Raw genomic sequence first — 20,923 nt, 5'->3', positions numbered from 1 at the left:
TGTTACATTAAATATATATGCACCTTGACATGAATAACTGGCAGCAATTTCGAAGTATAAAATATATTACGTATTTTTTAGGTAAAGGTTATATGGATTTGGAACGTTGAAGATGTCCACATTGTTGCATGTGGCAAGTTCGGATATTATAAAGCAGACATATCCCTGATGCTCTAAGTAGTATTTTGATTTCAGCTAGAAGATGTCACAATGGAGGCTCATAACTAGAGTATTGTGTGACCAGTTGTAGGCTACAATATCCCCAAAGGCAAGATGTACATGCAGGTGCTGTCTTAAGCCACTGAAGCTCTGGAAGAGGTTTCAGTCACTCTTAGCTTTCCCTGAGTTTCATAATTCTAACTCATCAATCAGTCAGAGCACTCCAAGGCCAATGTGAGTAATCCACTATGAGTCTGGCTTCAAGGTCAATATTGTTCTTCCTGTTTTGGCTCAGTACAGTGACCCAAGAAGTTGGGTGACCTTATGCATATTAAATGAAATATTTAAGCCTGGTTCCAGAAAAACTGCAAAATATCACTCTAGGTTTACATAAATGCTGTATATTTATGCAAACAACCCAAAAATACCACAACACCCACTTCTAGCCCTTAGGACATTCTTTGATGATCTATCAGTATAGCTACATACTATTCACACCTCTTTTTTTCATGGCACATTATTGGACAGGTAATTTTTGTACTTTGACAGATTGATGCCAGCTATTCACACCTTCCTTCTGCTATATGCTTTTGGTTTATTCCAGTGGTATGGTCAAATTCTTCTTTCACATCTGGATTTCTCTTTTACAAGCTTGATTATATATTAGAAATATTGAAACTTTCTTTTCATAAATTCTAGAATGTGAAATAAAAGATTTTCATTCTGGCGTCAAAAGCAACTTTTGTATATTTCTCTTTATCCCTTTATTCAATACTCACAATGTCCTTGCTTTTTTTAGACTATTTCAATTTTTTTTCCTAGACTGTCAACTCTAAGACAAGGAACATGACTTTGTAAGTGTTTATGCTGTACCTAGCATAAAGGTACAAAACGTAAATCCTAATCGTGACCTCTGAGAGCAACAGTAATATAAATATTATACTGTACTTTGCTCACTCTGACAAGTATGTTTCCCTGAAACACACTTATGATCCTATTTTAAAAAAGGGAGGGAAAACCAGTAAGTTGCTGCAAGTTCCTTCTACAAGCCAAGCTAATGAATCACTTAATGGATAATTAATTTACAAACTTTTTCTTAGGCATTCCATTAATTATATAGTGGCGGTCAAATTCTACCATATCAAGTTTCTTATTTCATGTTTCTTCCCTAGACCTCCTGCTTCTGAAGGAATGAGGTTATTTTGCATATATCACATATAAAAATAGATTGTTAATTATCACTTTCTGATACTGACATGTCACTTTACAATAAAACCTTTTGGGGTAGCAGGCTTTAGCGTGACATATTTTAGCACTGAGCTAGAGCCAGTAGGCAATGAGTGGGGATTCAAAAACACCACTGGTTTGGCAATTTAAATGGGAATTCAGTCCAATTTTTAAGCAAATTTTAGAGGTTCAACCACATTCACTGATAAGTAGGGACATAACTGCCTGTAATGTAAACTATGGTAATCCAATTAATATTGATTAGAATAGAACTGACTTTACTGGATGCTCTTATAATTAGTGGCTTTCTCCTATCAGAAAAATTGCCTGTGATACGAACAAGAGCTTTCTCCCTTCAGAGGAGATACTTTGTATAATTTGCATGGTAATATTCTTCATTAAGTTTTTAAAAATCAAACAGTTCAACCTTATGCCAGACATTACTTAAATCTATATTATGGGGATAGGGGAGGGGGAAAGAATTGTTTCTTCCTTAGGAATGCACGCACATAAGGGATTCCCAGACCTGAAAAAACAGGTATATAGGTTATTCATCACTTACTTAAATAAAACAAAAAACAGGACTACATAGTCCTGGTTTTTGTTTCAGCTACACCAGACTAACACGGCTATATTTCTATTACTTAAATAACTGATTTTTAACATGAACTCCTTTAAGACACGCCCAAAAGAGAAAACAACAGAATTCCACTTGTCATCACCTACAGTCCATAACTTAAACCCCTCCAAAGCATTATCAACAATCTACAACCTATCCCTGAAAATGATCCCACACTCTCCGAGGCCTTGGGGGAAACATCAATTCTCACTTATAGACAACCCCCCAACCTGAAACAAATTCTTTCTGGTAACCAAGCAACACAGCTACATCATAATCATCCAGGAACCCACCCCTGCAATGAGCCCTAGAGCCAACTCTGCCTACACATCTACACAAGCTTTTTCATCACTGGACTCAACCACATTAGCCACCAAATCAGAGGCTCATTTAACTGCACATCCACTAATGTGATCTATGCCATCAAATGCCAGCAATGCCCCACTCCAATGTATATCGGCCAAACTGGACAGTCTCTATGGGAAAGAATTAATGGACACTGATTAGATATCTGAAAAGGCAACACACAAAACCTGTTGGAGAACACTTTAATCTTCCTGGACACTCATTAATGGATCTCCAGGTCACTGTTTTGTTTCAGACCAATTCCACAAGCCAAATACACAGAGAAGGATTGGAACTTAACTTCGTTCACAAGTTTAATTCTCATGCTAATGGTTTGAATCGTGATATGTGATGGATCTCACATTATCAACCAACCAAACAACGAAGGTGCTAATGGTTCTTGATGTCTGTGTAGAATCTGGTGTTGGTCATCTTCCTTTCCAAGTGCCAACTAGTGGTTCTTATCAGCTTCTTGTAACTATTTAGTTTTTGAGATGCTACTAGACTAATTGTTGTTTTTTTCAGTTTTTCCTACTAAAGACTCACTCAGCTATCCCTCTGAAGCTTATCTACTCACTACCTTTATTTTTGTTTGTTCCTCCCATTCATTTTTTCCCCTTCTCCTCCCCTGACTCATTCCCTTATTTATTCTTAGATCTGGACTTCCAACACTCCAGTCATCTGAAGAAGTAAGTTGTGCCCACGAAAGCTCATGATACCATCTACATGTTTTGTTAGTCTTTAAAGTACTACTAGACTATTTGTTGTTTTTAATTTTTTTCCTGATTTTTAACTGTAATGCATTATTGCAGACACTAAGAATCAGTAATCTGAAATGACACATTCAAGTTAAGGACTTCAGGTCTCTACAAAACTTTTTAGGACTAGTTCAGTGAGAGAGATTCAAATTCACACACCTGAATAAACTAGAATAATCAGTACAACTGATTTCCTGGTTATATTAAATATTACTTTACACACAGTAAGAGACTAAAAAGCAATGGTAAAGGAATTTATCTTAACACACTGTATTAACACAGAGCTATTTAGTTGTGTGAGTAGTGAACAATCCATTTTTCAAAAATGTAAATACCAAAATATAGACACAAGATGTTTTTGAATGGATTTACCCTTGTTTTGAGAATGAAAAAATATATATCATGTTATGATTCTGATATACATGCTACTCACCTATCTTTATATTTACAAAAGGTCACTTAAACGCTGCTTGGATGCAATGTTTATACATTTTATTTGAAAAACAATAACTGCTTGTGAATACCATAATGCCATACCTTTTACAGTTACCCTACATTTCTCCTGACATAGGCTACGTATAGACTACATGCCTCTGTCACCAGAGGCATGTAGATTAGGCTACTAGGCATAGGAAAATGAAGCAGCGATTTAAATAATCGCCTCTTCATTTAAATTTACATGGCTGCCGCGCTGAGCCGATCAGCTGTTTGTCGGCTCAGCGTGGTAGTCTGGACGCGTGGGTGTCGACATCAAAGGCATTTGTTGACCACCCAGGTAAACCTCATTCCAGGAGGCTCAGCGCGGCAGCCATGTAAATTTAAATGAAGCGGCGATTATTTAAATCGCTGCTTCATTTTCCTGTGCCTGGTAGCCTAATCTACATGCCTCTGGCGACAGAGGCATGTAGTCTAGACGTAGCCAAAGTGAAATATCTTGCAATTACTGTTAGCATGACCCCTGCTCAAACTACTTTTCACCATGTTTGCTGTTAATTTATTTTTTCCCCTTTCAATCAACTTTGGCAATATAACTAGGATGGTCTGTTTTTACTTAGCAAATTTCAACTTCCTGTTCTCAAGCACTATGGGCTAGACACTGCAGGGAAATGTTTATTTCCACAGATTTATTTCCATCAAAATTTCAATTAAAAGTGTTTCTTTTTAATTCACAGACCCCCTCCAACAGTACCCTGTCATGTATTTCACTCCCAAAACTGAACGTGACAATGTCACTTAATTGTGATTTTTTTTTCATAAAATGTATATTGTATGATGATACTTTAGCAGTCTATTAACTTACTACATGAATTTTATATAATCAGTTTGTTCTTGGAAATCTGAATTTTTTTTTATTTATGGAACAACATAGGGCAAAATTACTTCTTTGGTTTACTAGGCTAATTCCTGGTGACTATTCATGGTAATTTAAGATTTCTGTTTTATATATTCAAAGCTGCTGTTTTCAGGACCTATTGGGAATCTCTCTTTCCCACTCCTGGCCTCTATCTCCTTCCAAATTGGCCACCATTACACATGGATTACTAGTTTAAACCAACATGGGACTAGAATGTGCCCTAAAGAATAGCTCCTGAGCCGTGAGAGATAAACAAGATGGCTGTGTCTAGACTGGCCAGTTTTTCCGGAAAATCAGCCCCTTTTCCGGAAATCTTGCTAGCTGTCTACACTGGCCGCTTGAATTTCTGCAAAAGCACTGACTTCCTACTGTAAGAAATCAGTGCTTTTTGCGGAAATACTATGCTGCTCCCGTTCGGGCAAAAGTCCTTTTGCGCAAAACTTTTGCACAAAAGGGCCAGGGTAGACAGCTCAGATTTGTTTTCCGCAAAAAAGCCCCGATCACGAAAATGGCGATCGGGGCTTTTTTGCGGAAAAGCGCGTCTAGATTGGCATGGACGCTTTTCTGCAAAAAGTGCTTTTCCGTTAAAAGCATTTCCGGAAAATCATGCCAGTCTAGATGTAGCCGATGGGTTTCGAGGGGATAAAGTGAGGATGTGGTCCATGAATTGGCCAGAAGAATTGATTGGGGACCCAAAGGAGCTTAATAGTTGCTTCTTCACTTCCTCATACACACCCCTTCACTGTGGGGCTGGGTCTACATGGGACCCTTAATATTGCATATGTGCAAAATATTTCATTCAACACTTTTGTGTTGAAGCAAAAGCAGAATACATAATAGGCCCAAATCTGAAGTCCCTAAGGCTACATCTAGACTGCACGCCTTTTTCGACAAAGTCCCACTGATGGGACTGGTGGGAGAGCCTCTTGTCGAAAAAGAGTGTCTAGATTACATTACGTGGATCGAAAAATTGATCCACTTTTTCGAAAAAGAGCGTCCAGACTGCCGGATGCTCTGTCGAAAAAAGAAGGTACCCAGAGCCGCTTCTGGCAGGGCATGGGGGTATCATGTACTTCCTGGTGCTGCTGCCGGCCCTTTGCAGAGACGTGTGCTTAAAGGGACTCCCCTGAACAGCAGTTGCTCTGCTCCTGCAGCTGCCTTGCTTACCTCCTAGAGGGACAGAAAAGGTTTTGCAGTGCTTGCTGTGAGTGCCCTGCTTCCTGGGACACCACAGCAGTTTGGGTTTTTTTTTTTTTTGGGAGGTTTTTCTGATTTTTATCCCTTTTTTTGCCAAGGAGCCAGAGCTGCCCCTGGGCAGGCAATGGCCCCACACCATCATTCTGCAAATTCTGCTGCATCTGCATGACACAGTCATGATGCTCCTTCCCCATCTGGACCTGGACCAGAGATATGAAAGCTTCACCTGGCATGCAGGACCAATGCCCTTGCCTCCAAACTCCTTTCTGGAGAGGCATTTTTTGAGGCTTGACACTGGCTCTAACTGGTGGGACTAGCTCATTATGGAGTTGTGGAATGACCATATCTCTGGTCCAGGTCCAGTGGCTCTGCAACTTCCGGATGTGGAAGGCCACATTCCAAGAGTTGTGTGCCTGGCTTGCCCCTGCTCTCCAAAGACAGGACATGCACCTGAGCCCCACCATCCCCCTGGAAAAGAGGGTCGCTATTGCCCTCTGGAAGCTCTCAACGCCCGACAGCTACTGCTCCATGGGACACCAGTTTGGCATGGGCAGGTCTACTCTTGGTGCCATCTTGATGGAGGTAAGTCATTCTAGGGAGACAGTCACTGCTGGAGGGGTGAAAAAAGGGAACTGTCAGGAAAGGGCAAGGAGGAGTGGGGGATGGGGTGGAGTGAGAGTGGGAGGGAGCTCCTCCACTAACCCTGCACTGTTCGGGGTGGGGGGCCTGAGGAGGGGATTCCCAGGGTATTTGGGGGGGCAGGTTGGAGGTGTTCTAATCCCAAGGTTTCAAGCACCCTGCCTAACATTTTTTTGGTCTGTCTATTTGTCTCTTTCTGCAGGTGGTGAGGGCCATCAATTCAGAGCTGCTGAACATGTTCATCCATCTGGGAGACCTGGACACTGTTGTGGCCAACTTCACTGCCCTTGGCTTCCTGAACTGTGGAAGAGCGCTTGATGGGACACACATCCCAATCCGTGCACCGCCCCATTGAGCAGCCCAATACATTAATAGGAAGGACTACTTTTCAATGTTGCTCCAGGCCCTGGTCAACCACCGGGGACAATTTACTGACATTTGTGTTGGGTGGTCGGGGCGGGCACATGATGCCTGCATCTTCAGGAACTCCTACCACTACTGGAGGCTGCAGGCAGGAACATTTTTCCCCGCATCGGGACCTTGCCTTGGGGATGTGCACATACCAATGTGCATTGTGGCTGCTGCCGCCTACCCCGTGATGCCATGGCTGATGAAGCCCTACACCGGCCACCTGGATGCGAGCAAGGAGCAGTTTAATGCTCATTTTAGCCGAGCTCGCAAACAGGTGGAATGTGCATTCGGACATTTAAAAGGGAGATTCCATTGCTTGCTGTGGCGTAGTAGAGGTGCTGTCTGCTCTGTGACCCGGGATCCCCCTGCTCTGTGATGGGAGATTCTCGCTGACTCTCCCAAATGTGTATTAACCCAGACACCCAGGCTCAGCCTCCCAGGGAGAAACAAAGGAAGGAGGGCGGAGACCAGCACCTGGCTGGGGGGGGGGGGGCAGAGCTGGAAGAGAGTTGTAGTTTCTTTCTGGTATCATGGAGGAAACAGCCTAAGCAGCAGGCTGGGATTTAGGGGCCCAATCTCCCCCATCTCAAGGGGGGCTGAGGCATCCTAGGCCTGCCCTGTAACCAGATTACATCTGTGCTGTGCTGTATCTTGGAGAAGCAATAAACTCCCTCTATTCTACTGGCTGGCGGAGTCTGTTCGTGCCACTACGGGGATGCAGGAGGCGGGGGAACCCCTAAGCGCCGCCACACTTGCTCACACAGCTAGAAATGAGGGAATGCAACATTCCCTGAGAAGGTGGCCACGTGTTGCATTCTCCTTAACCTCATGGAGAGAAAAGGGGAAGCCTTCCTCCCAAGATGGGATACAGGTGTTAATGGTGTGGAGAGGCAATTTGAGCAGCCCCAGACAGCTGCTATCCGCCAGGCTCACCACTCTGGCGTTCACATCCGGGAAGCCCTTAGGGAGCGATTCTCTGAAGGAGCCCACTGAGTCTCCAGAGGATCTCCTCTATTGGGGGTTGGCCCTGGCCCAATACAACTTTCCCTCCATAACCCTCATCCTGACCCTCTTTCTAGAAATAATAAACTCCAGGTTTTGTTTGAAAAGAATAAGTTCTGTTTTATTGTTATCAATATCATTAACTGAAAGCATCTAGAAATGTCGCTAAAATATAAAATCTTTTGTTCATTGTACCTAATTTTCTCTCAAAGCATAGTTTCTGATTCAAAAATAAACATTTTCTTAAATAACCAACATTGTCTGTAACTGGGGTGGTGGAGGTGCTTAACACCTGGAGGGGGAGGAGGTTCACATGGGGCGGTGCTTCCCTGCTCGCAAGCTCTTGCCACCTCGTGTGCGGGGACCATCATGGCCTCGGTGTCAGGTGGGGTGACTGACAGAGTGCTGGACAGGAGAGGGGAGGTGCACTTGGGTCTGGGAGGGCTGGGGGAGAGGAGGGCCAGGGTCATGGCATGCCAGAGGAGCAGTACCAGGGACAGGAGCAGGCAAGCCACAAACCTCATGGATTGTGGCACAAATGGAAGTGCGCTGCTGTACAAGCTCTTCCAGCAGGTGATCATGCCACAGAGCCTCTGCCTCCATCCACATGCATCTTCAGAACCTCTGTATAAGCACATCAGTGCCTGTGGCTCCCGTGTCCCCGAGATGGAGGTGGGGTTGGGGTGCTGTGGCCTTGTTCCACAGGTGGTCCAGCTGTGGAGGAAAAGAGGAAGAGACAATCAGTCATGTGTGCAACAGCTGTCCACAAGGGCATGTCCTTGCTGGAAGGGACTCTCCTTCAGACAGGGGACTCAGAGGTTCTAAAAGTAACACCATGTGTAAGCTGGGCATTAGCCTGAGCATCACAGGGGCCCATACATACCAATGGGACCATATAGCTCCTCACACTGCTAACCCACCCATGTGTGTTCTGGAAATATCTCCTGGCACCACGTGGCGCACACCCAAGTGTCACACTCTACCACTGCATGTGTTTGCACATGCACAGCCAGCTGCATGATGTCCAGGCTGAGCATGAAACGTTTCGCTTGTGCATCATCCACTGTGCACCCACCTCCCCCAACCTGTGTGCGGCTGTGTGTGGCACAGCCTCACAGCACTCACCTGCTGGTTCTTCCCCAATGTCTGAAGACACCTGGAAGGCCTCTGGGATCTGGATGACCGGCTCCAGGGTGAGGGTCACAGTGTTGTCGTCGTCCTCCTCTTCCAGCAACAGGTCTTGCTCTCCAGATTCCCTGGACTGCTCGTGCTCCTGCTCTGGTTCATCCACCACAGGCTCCAATAACCCAGACTGCACGAGACGCAATGGAGTCCGGGCTTCCCATCCGCCAAGAATGTGTGCCAGTTCTGCATAGTACGGGCAGTAGTGTGGGGCTGCCCCAGAGTGGGAGCTCTCATCTCAGGCCTTCGCATACCCCTCGTGCAACTCTTTAACTTTGGTCCGCACTTGCCCCAGGGAGCAGGGGTAGTGCCCTCTCCCGGCCAGTCCCTGGGCCATGCAGCTATACATGTCCTCATTCCTGCGGCGTCTGTGGTGTGTGTGTTGCCTATAGGAGACCCATCCAGAACACACCATACGAACCATCGTCTATAGCCAAGCCCTTTGATACAACCACATCTTCTCTAATCCCACTGACAGAGACCAGAAACTTCAGGATCTCTACAAAGCATTTATAAACATCAACTATCCACTCGGAGAAATAAAAAAACAAACTGAAAGAGCCAGACAAATACCCAGAAACCATCTACTTCAAGACAGACACAGGAAAACCAACAATAGAACACCACTTGTCATCACTTACAGCTCCCAACTTAAATCCGTCCAACACATTATCAATGAACTACAACCTATACTGGAACAGGATAATAAACTCCGAGAGACTCTGGGGCTGTGTCCAGACTCAGGGGTTTTTTCGAAAAAAGTAGCCTTTTTTCGAAAAAACTTAACCTGCGTCCAGACTCAAGCCGCGTTCTTTCGAAATTAAATCGAAAGAACGCGGCTTTTCTTTCGATGGCGGTAAACCTCATTTCACGAGGAAGAACGCCTTTTTTCGAAACTTCCTCTTTCGAAAGAAGGCGTTCTTCAATGTAAATAGGGCTTCTTCGAAAGAGAGCATCCAGACTCACTGGATGCTTTCTTTCGAAAAAGCAAGCCGCTTTTTCGAAAGTTCAACGTGCAGTCTAGACGCTCTCTTTCGAAAGAGGCTCTTTCGAAAGTATCTTTCGAAAGAGCCTCTTTCGAAAGAGGCTTGCAGTCTAGACATAGCCTGGGAGACAGACCCATAGTCTCCTATAGACAACCACCTAACCTCAAGATGATTCTTACCAACAACCACAGGACATACCACACTAATACCACCCTGGAACTTTCCCTTGCAACAAACCCCATTGCCAACTTTGTCCACATATTCACTCTGCTGATACCATTATTGGATCTAACCAATTCAGTTATAAGATCAAGAATACATATTCCTGCTCATCCAGAAATATAATTTATACTATCATGTGCCGACCGTGTCCGTCTGCTATGTACATTGGACTAACGTTTCAGACACTTTGCCAAAGAATCAATGCACACAAAACAGATATTAGGATCACAAAGAAAAAACAGTTTCTTGCCATTTCAACCAGAAAGGGCATTGCCTCAAGGACTTAGCTACCTGCATCAAGCTTCAAAGACATTTTCACACCAGACTTGAAAGAGAATCCTCTGAACTGTCATTCATGCTTACATTTGACACTTTACACCTAGGTCTCAACAAAGACACTAATTATCTTACCCATTACAAAGATAGCTTCTCCAATTATCACCTCTAATATCATTAGCTCACAGACACTTACCTCCCCACCTCATCCCTCCTCTGTTCTGAAATTTGATTTGTCCTTTTCATATGTGTTCATTTTTTTGATTGTATCTTTTGATATATATGGTTGCGCCAATTTTCTTCCACTATTTGATCTGAGGAAGTGGGTCTGGCCCACTAAAGCTCATCACCTAATAAACCATCTTGTTAGTCTTTAAAGTGCTACATAGTCCTGTTTTTTGTTTCAGCTACACCAGACTAACGTTTCCATTATTCTTCTGGAAGGGCCAGGATGGTCTTGGTGCTGGCACATGCCTAGGATCCTGTGGGACAGGAGTAGCCGTGTGCTGTGGCTGATTTCCTGCCACTAATGGCTGGCACAGTGCCTATTCCTTTAAAAGATGGCTGCAGACAGGAACAATAGAGGTGCCAAGCATGCAGATGGACTGTCCACCAGGGTTTCTTCCTGGAGACCTTTTTTTTGACAGAACAGGCTCCCTGCATCCACACACACCCTTTTGTCGACAGATCTCTGTCAACAAAGGCATTCTTCCTCGTAAAACCAGGTTTACTGCTGTCGACAAAACTGCTGTGTTCTGTCGACTTACTGTTGACAGAACACCGCAGTAGTGTAAACGCAGGTATAATTTTTTCGACAAAAGTTGGCTTTTGTCAAAAAAAACCTGTAGTCTAGATACACCCTAAGAGGTAAATGACAGATTTAGTGAGAGTTTTGCATGACCAAGGACTTTAAAATTAGACAAATTATTATTATTATTCATAATTTCTTACAAGTGTATATAGTTCATTTTCTCCTGAGGAATCCCAAAGACATTTGCAAATGTAACTCAAAAGCAATCAACTGGGGTGAAACATTTTTTCACTGACAAATACCAATTCATTGGTAAAGTTCCTCAAGTCCAGGACATAATTTCTGGTCAAAGTCAAGCATAGGTAGGCCCACACCAGAATAGCAATATGCTAGTGGTTATGGCACTCAATAACATTGGGAGAGGTGCAGATTAAAGTACCTGATATGGGTCAGGGCTAGCCAAGACCTGAACTTAAGTCCTATATATCCCAGGTGATGTTTATTATCAGGCTATTCTGTGATGGGTCTCTTTCATTCTTATTCCCCCCCCCCCCCCCTCCCATGCATATATATATTTGGTTTCATTCTCCTTGGGAACATATATATTTAATCCCAAGGAGAATTAAACCAAATGCTATCATGGAATGAAATTCTTGTTTTCTAACCTAGCCTAATCAGAAGGTGTGGCCGTGTACAGAGCACTACATAACATCTTGGAATACATTGCTTTTATCTTTTTTCCTGTTGGAACAATATTAAGACTATTTGATACCGTTTTGCTTTGTACTAGCAGAGGAAAGAAACAGGTAATAGACAAGGGAGGAAGCTGCAAAAAGCAAAACTTCAGGTTTTAAATGTCCAACTGTCCATGGAAACAAACCATCAGCATTATGATAAATCTCAAAGGGGAGTGATTCTAAACGCACTTACACAAATATAATACATCAAATCAAGAGCACCCACAACTGGATAAAGGCAAAAACTGTTCCATCAATTGCCCTGACTCAGCAGCTCCTGTCCCCCGAGCAATGGCCCCAACCTCCCCCTCTCCTGCCAGACAGACAGAGGCAGTGGCAAAAAGGCTCCATTGTTCTTCTTAAGAGCTGCAGCAAGGGACCCTGCTTTCTTCCTTCCAAGCCCAAGGAAGCAGTTAGTTTTGGCTCTCCAATATTTACTTTAGCAGATATGGTGTTTATTCCCCGAGATCAATGAGTTTTGGTGTTAACACTCTGTTGAGATGAATGAGGAAAGTTCAGAACCTCTCAGAGGCTTTTTTTTTTTGGGTTGTCTGCTGACTCAGACAGACATCACTACACTTCTTAACATTTTGTTTCATGTTTTCAAGTTTTTCTTTTCTACTAGTAGAGCTAGAAGAAAAACACATTTTTAAATAAAAGGTGAGATTCTGATGTATTCACATGACTCCAAGATCTGGGTCCTTTTTACAAACCCATAGTGCTTAAGCATTAATTATATGATATACTGGCCTGGGTACACCAGTGTAAAATCAGTAAAGGGAGAGAGGAAATCAGGAAAGAATACTTTAATCAATTGAAAAATCATATCTCCAAGAGATCTGGCAACCTCAAAGTCAATAAATGATATTAAATAGTTGTTTTTTGAACTAAAAATCTCCTTCAATATACATTTACATTATATTATATGCAACCTCATCAAAATAGGCTTCTAGTTTTCATAACACTCTGCAGAGTATATAGGTGTTGGTAATAATTAATTTCCAAGTGTCTTTTTGCATCCACTTCACACACCTCCAATTCTGATACATTTGTAGTTTATTTTCTTTTTAAAATGTGTGTTACCAAGGAACTTAATAAACTTGTCATGGCCATGTGTTGCAGTAAGGTCATTGCTAGAGGTTCAAAAGGCAGTCTTGTCAACGAGCCTAACATGAGGTTTAGGTCCCATGATGAAACAAGTCAGCATATATGTGGATGTGCTTTTGATAAACCGGGTAGGAACCACTTGGTGATGGGATAAGTGAACATTGAGGCGTCCTTAGCAGTGCCTGCTAAGGAGACTCTGTTTCACTCTCTGGGAGCAGGTAAGTTCATCATTCTGGAACCATGGAGAAGCCAGGCAGTAAATTTCAGAGTCTGCGGGTTTGGATGTGCATTTATCCATTGTGCTGAGTTAGCAATTGAGAAGTGATAGGAAGGGGAATGGGCTTGGTGATCAACAGGTAATGGAGGTAAGGAAACCAATCCTGACTTGGTCAGCATGGTGCTATTAAAATAATCTTCACTCAGTCAGCTCGGATTCTGTGGATTATCCTGAGAATCAGGGGAAAAGGGGGAAATGCATATGAAAGAGGAGCCGTCTACAGTATGGTGAACACGTCCCTTATGGAATGTTTGCTCTACCTGCTCAGGAACAGAAGCGGTAACATTTGTGATTGATTGTTGTGGCAAAGAGGTCTATGACTGGAAACCCACTCTGTCGGAAAATAGGCAGAATGACTGTTAGGCTGAGCTCCGACTCATGCTGCTGGGAAAACTGTCTGCTCAGTTCATCTGCTCTGTTATTCTGGTCATCTGTCCATCTCCATCATGCGGTCTTGACTTCTGCGCTTGCAGTGCCGAGGTACGCTTAGGTGCTGCTACACACCGAGATTCTGCTGATCGCAGCGGTGCCATCATGTCCATTGGCACTGGCAGAGGTGGCATGTTTATAGGTGCTGGTGTTGTCGGTCCTGGAGCAGTGCCCTTTTTTTTTTTTTTTTTTTTTTGGTTCTGGCTTAGCAGCTTTCGTCAGTGCCTTCATTTGTTTATGTGCCACACTGGATGTTTATGGCACAGGAGAGCGTGCAGCACATGAAGTTGACAGCATGGCTGGTAAAGGGACATACACAAATCCATACAGGATTAATTGGCACTTGTTCTTAGTGTTATTAGTTCTGAGGGGGAAATCATCTTGGCTTCTGGTGGCTGAAGAGATTTCTGCCAAAGTAGGTTTTTAAGTCTCATCTCCCATCGCCCTGGTCATGCTTTCGCAGTGTAGGCATTTCTGCCACACATGCCCTTTGCTTAGGCACTTTATACATGAAGTGTACCCATCTGACATGGGCATTGAGTCTCTGCAGGTTTCACATTTTTTAAAACTAGGGGAGCTTGGCATAATGCTGAAGAGCTTGGACCAAGGGAAAAGAGAAAAGGAAAAAAACAGGGAGTAACTTTTTTTTTAAACAAAAACGAACTAACTATTGAACACTAAACACACTAAAACCTATGAACAACTAATTAAATTTGTGTATCTTTTCTCAGTGAGGAGAGCACTGCTGCAACCTCCATCTTCTGCTGAGGATGGTAGAAAAGGAATGGGGGAGACTCGCATTGCACGGGTAGCTAATGGACAAAGCCAGCATGAGATAGCTACTGCACATGAGCAGCGCAGGAAAACACTGCTAGACTCAAAATCTCTGATCGCTGGCAGTAGGACGCATGCACACCTGAGTGGAGCACCCACAGGGACACCACTTGAAAGAGAAAGGAAATTACACTGGGCCTGATCCTCAGAGATACTGAGCAACCACAATTCCAGTGGGAAGAATACCTATGAAGACCAGTATCACTGTATTTAATACCTAATTTCATTAACAAATAGAAAAATGTGCCATGTAAAAGCTGTATCTATTTAAACCTACCACATTACAAAAAAAGTTTCCACTGAATAGATCTTTCCTTAAAATGAAGCAAATTAAGCAAGCATAAACTAAGGCTAAATTGGTTCCTTCTCTCCAACTCATTGTCCTTAATAAAGGGATTTAAGAATGTTAAGGGGAAACAACAAGCTAACCTTAATCGTTTCTTGTTTAAACTTGCTAAATTTAAATGGATAACTCTTCTAATGTGGTTGTTTTAATAGATATCACATCTTTATATGGATCAACTGTTTTTATTTATTTTTATGGGGAGGGGCTTGGTTTTTGTTGTTATTTCCTAACTTGACTCTTTGTACATGGGAAATGTTTTTGTTCAGCTAGAATGTAGTCAACGTGGATGCAATTAAATAATTACATTGAGAGCTGCTGTTGTATTCTGAAACAAAGTTAAAAAGATCCAGTAACTTGACTTTGTCCTTAGAAAATTGCCATGCTCTTTCTAAAATGGGAAAAAAACCCAAATGTACTTGATTCTTAAGTTTCACCATTAGAGAGGTGCCAGATGCAGCTCCATAATTAAGGTTGAGTTGAGTTTTGCCTTAGGGTACGTCTATACTAGCTCCCTGGATCAATCTAGGGAGGCTAATGAGGGCGACCGAAATTGCAAATCAAGCCCAGGATTTAAATATCCCTCACTTGATTTGCATGTTCCTGGCCGGTCGCCATTTTAGAAATTGACTAGCCTGAAGTAACTGCCCGTGTCTACACGTGGCAGTGAAACAGGATTCCAGAATAAAGCCCCTGAGTAGAATTAGCTGGTAAACCTCATTGCTGGAAGAATAAAATAGATAAAACTCAGTGAAATCTTCTGCACTGATACATTTAAATCATTGTGTTCGGATTAATAGTCTTATTTGAGACTATGCTTCATAATTGAAAGTCTCTGCTTCAGCACAGGCTGAAGTTGTTCAGAGAATTCCATTAAACTGCCCTTCTTTCAAAATGGCTCTCATCTCCTACAGTTCCCAGTGGGATTGAGGACACATCTCCATTTTCCGCAATGAGATTTAGGACAGGGGGTTTCCTTAGCCTCCTGGATGGCCCCTGCCTCCATTCATTTGCTCCTCACAGTGTTCCACACCACTTCTTGATAGCACAGGGAGCTATGTGCTACCCTGAAGGTAGACTAGATTCACTACCATTGGGGACAATGCAAGACAGTGGCTCTTTTCAAAATGATCCATAATCCTGTTTCTTCCTCAAAAAGTTATCTAGTGAACAAGTTCTACTCAACAGTGAGGGGTAAACTAAAAAATGTACAAATGTAGGAGAATGTGGGATGCAGAAGGGAGCAGAAAATGTGGGTGTGTTTTGTGGATGCTGAGTAACCTTGGGTGCAGAGGGAAGGGAAACTAAAGAACATGTACACAGGGGAAGCAGAGAGAGAGAGAAAAAAGAGTAAAACTTTCGCTGCAGAGCTCATGTGCAGGGAACATAAGTGCAGAAGGAAGAAATGAGCATACATGGGAAGGCAAAGTTCAAGAGAGAGGGGAGACTGTTTCAGGGCCCTCACTGAGTAGTTCCATAGCTTAACATGTGTAGATTTTTTTCTAGTTCAATTTCAATTCTGAATTATCTTAGTTTGTAATGCTTCTTTTTAGGATATTTAGCTCCATTTTAATGTAGATTTTGTCTGGGAACACACCTTGTGATAGTCAACTGCTAAATAACTCACTTGGGGGGAAATTATTTCTCGAAACATAGTGTTTGACCTGAAATAATCACAAGATAGAGCTGTGAAGTCTGTAGACTATAACAGGGATAGGGCAGAGGAACAGCTCTATTATTCTTTCTTGAAGAGACTCCAGAACAGGGGTTGGAAATAATTTTCACAGGAGGGAGGGAGAGGGGGCACTTAATGAATTTTGGTATGTGGTCACGGGCCAGCACCACCTCTGGAAGGTGCAGGGTCTGGGTGGGGGGGCGGTGGGAAGAGTGGGGCTGGGACAAGAGGGTTTGAATTAAAAACACAGCAAAGGGCCTGTGGCTCCCTGCCCTATTGCTAATGCATTGCCAGGGTTGCTTCAGCTATTTAAAAAGGCTTGTGTCTATAGCCCCTGCTGGGGTAGCACCGAGACTGGGAGCCATGACCCATTTAAACAGGATCCTGCTGCCTGAATCACCACCTGGAAATTCAGTGGCATGGGTTGTAGGATATAAATACACTCTCTACATCTCTTTAAAATATAACTTTCCATTTTTTCAACAAGTCTGATTTAAAAACATTTAAAAAACTCCCAAAGACCCAGTTTAAAACCAGTCACTGTAACCAAATGAACAATACTAGAAAAAAGTCATAAATGTTTAAAAAATCCTGTATTAGGCTGTTAGAATGCAAGGCAGATCAATAGTTCATAATCTACATTTTCTATACAATTTAAAGAACAAAAAAATCAAGTGACGCTCTCTTTTTGGAAAATTCAACTCCTACCCAACTTTACTCTGCAAAGTTATAAAATTCTGTAAGACAAGATTGATTGCTTTCTGGATTATGACTCTGCAAACCTGATGAATTTACCAACAGAAAATAACTGAATTGAAGACTCAGACTTAAAACTCTTGCATTATATCCTGCCTTAAGTCACTAAAGTTTGTGGACGGTAAAATGAATAAGGCACAAATAGAGCAAGAAATATTCAACCCATTTCTGTCAGCACAAAGCATCCTGGTGTTGTGGTGAGAGGCTACAAAAGCCCCCAAACAACTGCCCCCCTGAAGCAGTGGATTTTGCAGTGCCCCATGTTACCTGATGTATTATTGTACCAAAATTAATATAGATTTGTATCGTCTTCTTTTCCAAAGCTTAGTGCTGACCTTTACAATGTTGATCAATGCCTTAGAGAACCATGTGCATTTTGCAATGCACATTAAAGCATGAAAAGATGAATTGCATACTGAGTTGAGGCAACCACCACCAGTTCTTTGGAAAGATGTCAGCAAATCCCACCCATGTCTTTGAACCATTTATAAAGGAAGTTGACATTTATGCTGTTGTTTTACTTAGGAAAAAATTATTCCTGTCAATACTTTCAACGACTAGCTTTCAAATGTTAATTATGACAGTTCAAGGGGAAAATCAACTCTTTCTAGTAATGTGAAGGCTACACTTGATGAGTTCATTCATCACAGATTAACAAAGCCTGTTGCTAATGAGAATACAAATTACATTTTGTATTAAAGTTTTTATTCAGCCCCTTATATGCATTGAACTGGATGCTATAATCATTTTTGTGGCCATTGATATTTGTACTTAAGAACTTTTGTGGTTCCTGTAATAATTAGTATGAAATCCATTATTTTGCCATACATTTGCACTCTTTCAATATCTAATATCTGCTTTATTCACCAATTGAGCAATCAGAGAAAAAGCCAAAAGAGATCAATACCATTTCTTGCCATGTTTATTCACATACTTCCTTTATTTATGGTAGTGCTGTCAGATTGTGGCCACAGACATATCTGCTCAAAACTTTATAAAAGATTTTTTGAAATATTCCATTAGTTTCTTATATTGAAAAAATAATCCATCTTTTTTTTAAGCAAATACAGCCGATTTTGTATGTATTGGGAATCTCTGAGTGCAGAGTGCTAACGATCTGAGAACTCAAAAAGCATACTTCAAAGCCTCCCAGGGATGCCCTTACTGTAGACTGATCGCAAGGAGAAAATACATAAGGCCAGGTTATACATAGCAAAACAAACAATTTATTAGAAAGTACATACACATACAATACAATGTAAAATTACATCTTGTTCATTTAATGGAAGGATTCATCAAAGTTTGTTTATAGATCAGTTACACTCTTCAACTGTCAGCACTGTTTTCCCAAAGTGATGAATGGCTAGGATCAGCATCTCTTCTTGGGTTTCTTGCTTGATTCTGCAACAGTTCTGATATTACTTTTTGTCTGATGCTTTTCTAGCTTCTTGCAGTTCATATCAAACAATCTGAAAACTGTAATGGGAATTTAGCTTTGATAAGCACCATAACACTAGCACAGGGTTGTGCTATAAAAAAAGGGTCTTTTAAGGAAGTAGTACAAATATCTGATGGCAGAGGCAGTATTCACATGGGTGAAGTACAAATCCAGTTTATTTACTGAACCTAAATACCAGCAGCAGCAATAGCTGCATGTTTCAAGTCATCATCTGAACAGAAAAACAAAATAGATGATATAACTAGTGACTCTGATAGGCTTTTGATATTAAATAGCTGTGTTACAGTAAAAAAAGAAAAGAATAAAGAAAGATCTCCTTTATAATATAATCTCTGAGGGCCAAATACCCTTAAAAAGCCTAGCATAAAGGCATTCTGAATGATTTTCTGTTCAAAGAATTTTCAATCCACTATCCCTGTAAAAACAATACATATAATTTGCTGCTTCATTATGACTCTCATATAGGATTTAATTCACATACTTGAGGCTAGTGATCTATTATGGGAAAGTACATTAAACTATTATGATAGGACCAGAAGGAAACATGTGGATTCTATGTTGTATATTATGTCAAAAATTATGCAAAACTATTGACCAATGTCAGTCCTGCGGTACGTCTAGACTACAGGCTTTTGTCGACAGAAGTTTTGTTGACAGATGCTGTCAACAAAACTTCTGTCGACAAAGAGCGTCTACACTACATTCAGTTCTGTCGACAAAGCAAGCTGCTTTGTTGACATGGTGTGTAGACACAAAGGACAGTTTACATGCAATAACACCTTCTGTCGACAGAAGGCGTTATGCCTCGTAAAATGAGGTTTACCAGCGTCGACAAAATTGCTGAGTTCTGTCGACGTTATGTCGACAGAACTCAACGGTAGTGTAGACGCAGGTATAGTTTTGTCGACAAAAGTCCACTTTTGTCGACAAAACTCTGTAGTCTAGACACACCACTAGTTTGCTTGCCAGTACAAAGACTGTTGTTAAATAACAGTGTTGTCATCCACCAGTTATGAAGTCTGGCAATAATGACAGAAAATTACAGTCTATCAAACCAAAATCCCCTGTGCCAATAAAATTATCAGAGAGATTAGATGGTTCAGAAAACAGAACTATGATCTCCAGAAAGTAAAGGAAAATACAGAACCTAGGGTACAAGTGTCATTGCTGGCATAAGCCTAATATTCAGATCCCAATACAGTCCACATTGCAGCAGATTTCCACAGGGGTATCCCAATGCAACCACATGTATTCATCACAAACATTCACAAAATGGGTGGCATTAGATTGCATTCCACCAGTAATCTCTAAGGACACAGAAGGATGATGGCATGATGTACATTAACAAAACCAGCTGATGCCTCCTTTGAAAAGGCCAAGTATGAAAAAGATGGTTGATTACATCCAGAGAGACTGAGGCAGGAGAGTAGCATAAACTTTAGTAGACTGGAAAAAAAAAACTGTACATCATTCTTCTGATGCTAAAATGGAGGTATTGTCATTCAATGTCAACGTCTTATATCATTAGGCAAAAGAGCCCTCCCTCAACCAGGATCTCTTTAGGGAAGTCCAAGGGGAGTTATCTATCTATGCTTTTTCTGTATTGCATGCCAGTTCCTCAACACTTCGCTGTTAAGCTGGGCAGACCAGTTCCCAGTGCCCTGGGCTTCTGACCTCACTAGGCAGCACTGCTGGCACATGCCAGGCTATGGCCCTGCTAGGCTTCTGGTACCTCTGGGCAGTCCAGCTGGGGTGCACCGTGCTACAGCTCCACAGGATAGCCTAGCAGGATCGTGCCTGGCAGCCCAGCTGCATGAAGCCCAACCACTAGCCCTCCACCAGGACTCTCTGGTCCTGGTACATCTATGGTCCTTCTGAACTACAGATATTGCCAGACCAGACAGTCAGAGGTACAAACTGTATTACCCCCATTTTATAGAAGGGCAAACAGAGGTGCTGAAATGTGAAGTGCCTTCTCCAAGATCATCCACTGTCTCTTGTCAGTGGCGGAGCCAACAATATAGAATCCAGGTCTCCCAATGCTCAGCTCAGTGCCCTCTCCACAAAGGCCATGCTGCCTCCCAAAAGGATCATTTTGAGGGAAACATAAATACAAAGGCAATCTTCTAGAGAGATCGCAGAGTAATCAGGTGTGATTAAATGGAGGTTTACAAGCCT

The 20,923-nt window shown here is 42.2% G+C and overlaps 1 protein-coding gene across 38 annotated transcripts in view; it reads right to left on the bottom strand.

Moving 5' to 3' along the window:
* The window catches only part of LOC149525630 (uncharacterized), a 484,863-nt gene that overhangs the window by 298,873 nt on the left and 165,067 nt on the right, over positions 1-20,923 (bottom strand). Inside the window, exon 5 of one of the 38 annotated variants that reach the window (XR_016347252.1) lies at positions 11,769-18,762. The exons of the other annotated variants lie outside the window; for them this stretch is intronic. The gene's annotated coding sequence lies outside the window, so the exon portion shown is untranslated. Of the gene's footprint in view, positions 1-11,768; positions 18,763-20,923 lie in introns of those variants that run through there. 38 annotated transcript variants of the gene reach the window in all.

Source organism: Pelodiscus sinensis, chromosome 1, assembly GCF_052426305.1.
Source record: "Pelodiscus sinensis isolate ZL-2025 chromosome 1, ASM5242630v1, whole genome shotgun sequence".
Lineage (NCBI taxonomy): Eukaryota > Metazoa > Chordata > Testudines > Trionychidae > Pelodiscus > Pelodiscus sinensis.
Note: the sequence above shows the minus strand (reverse complement) of the source record. Positions and strands in the feature narration are given on the sequence as shown.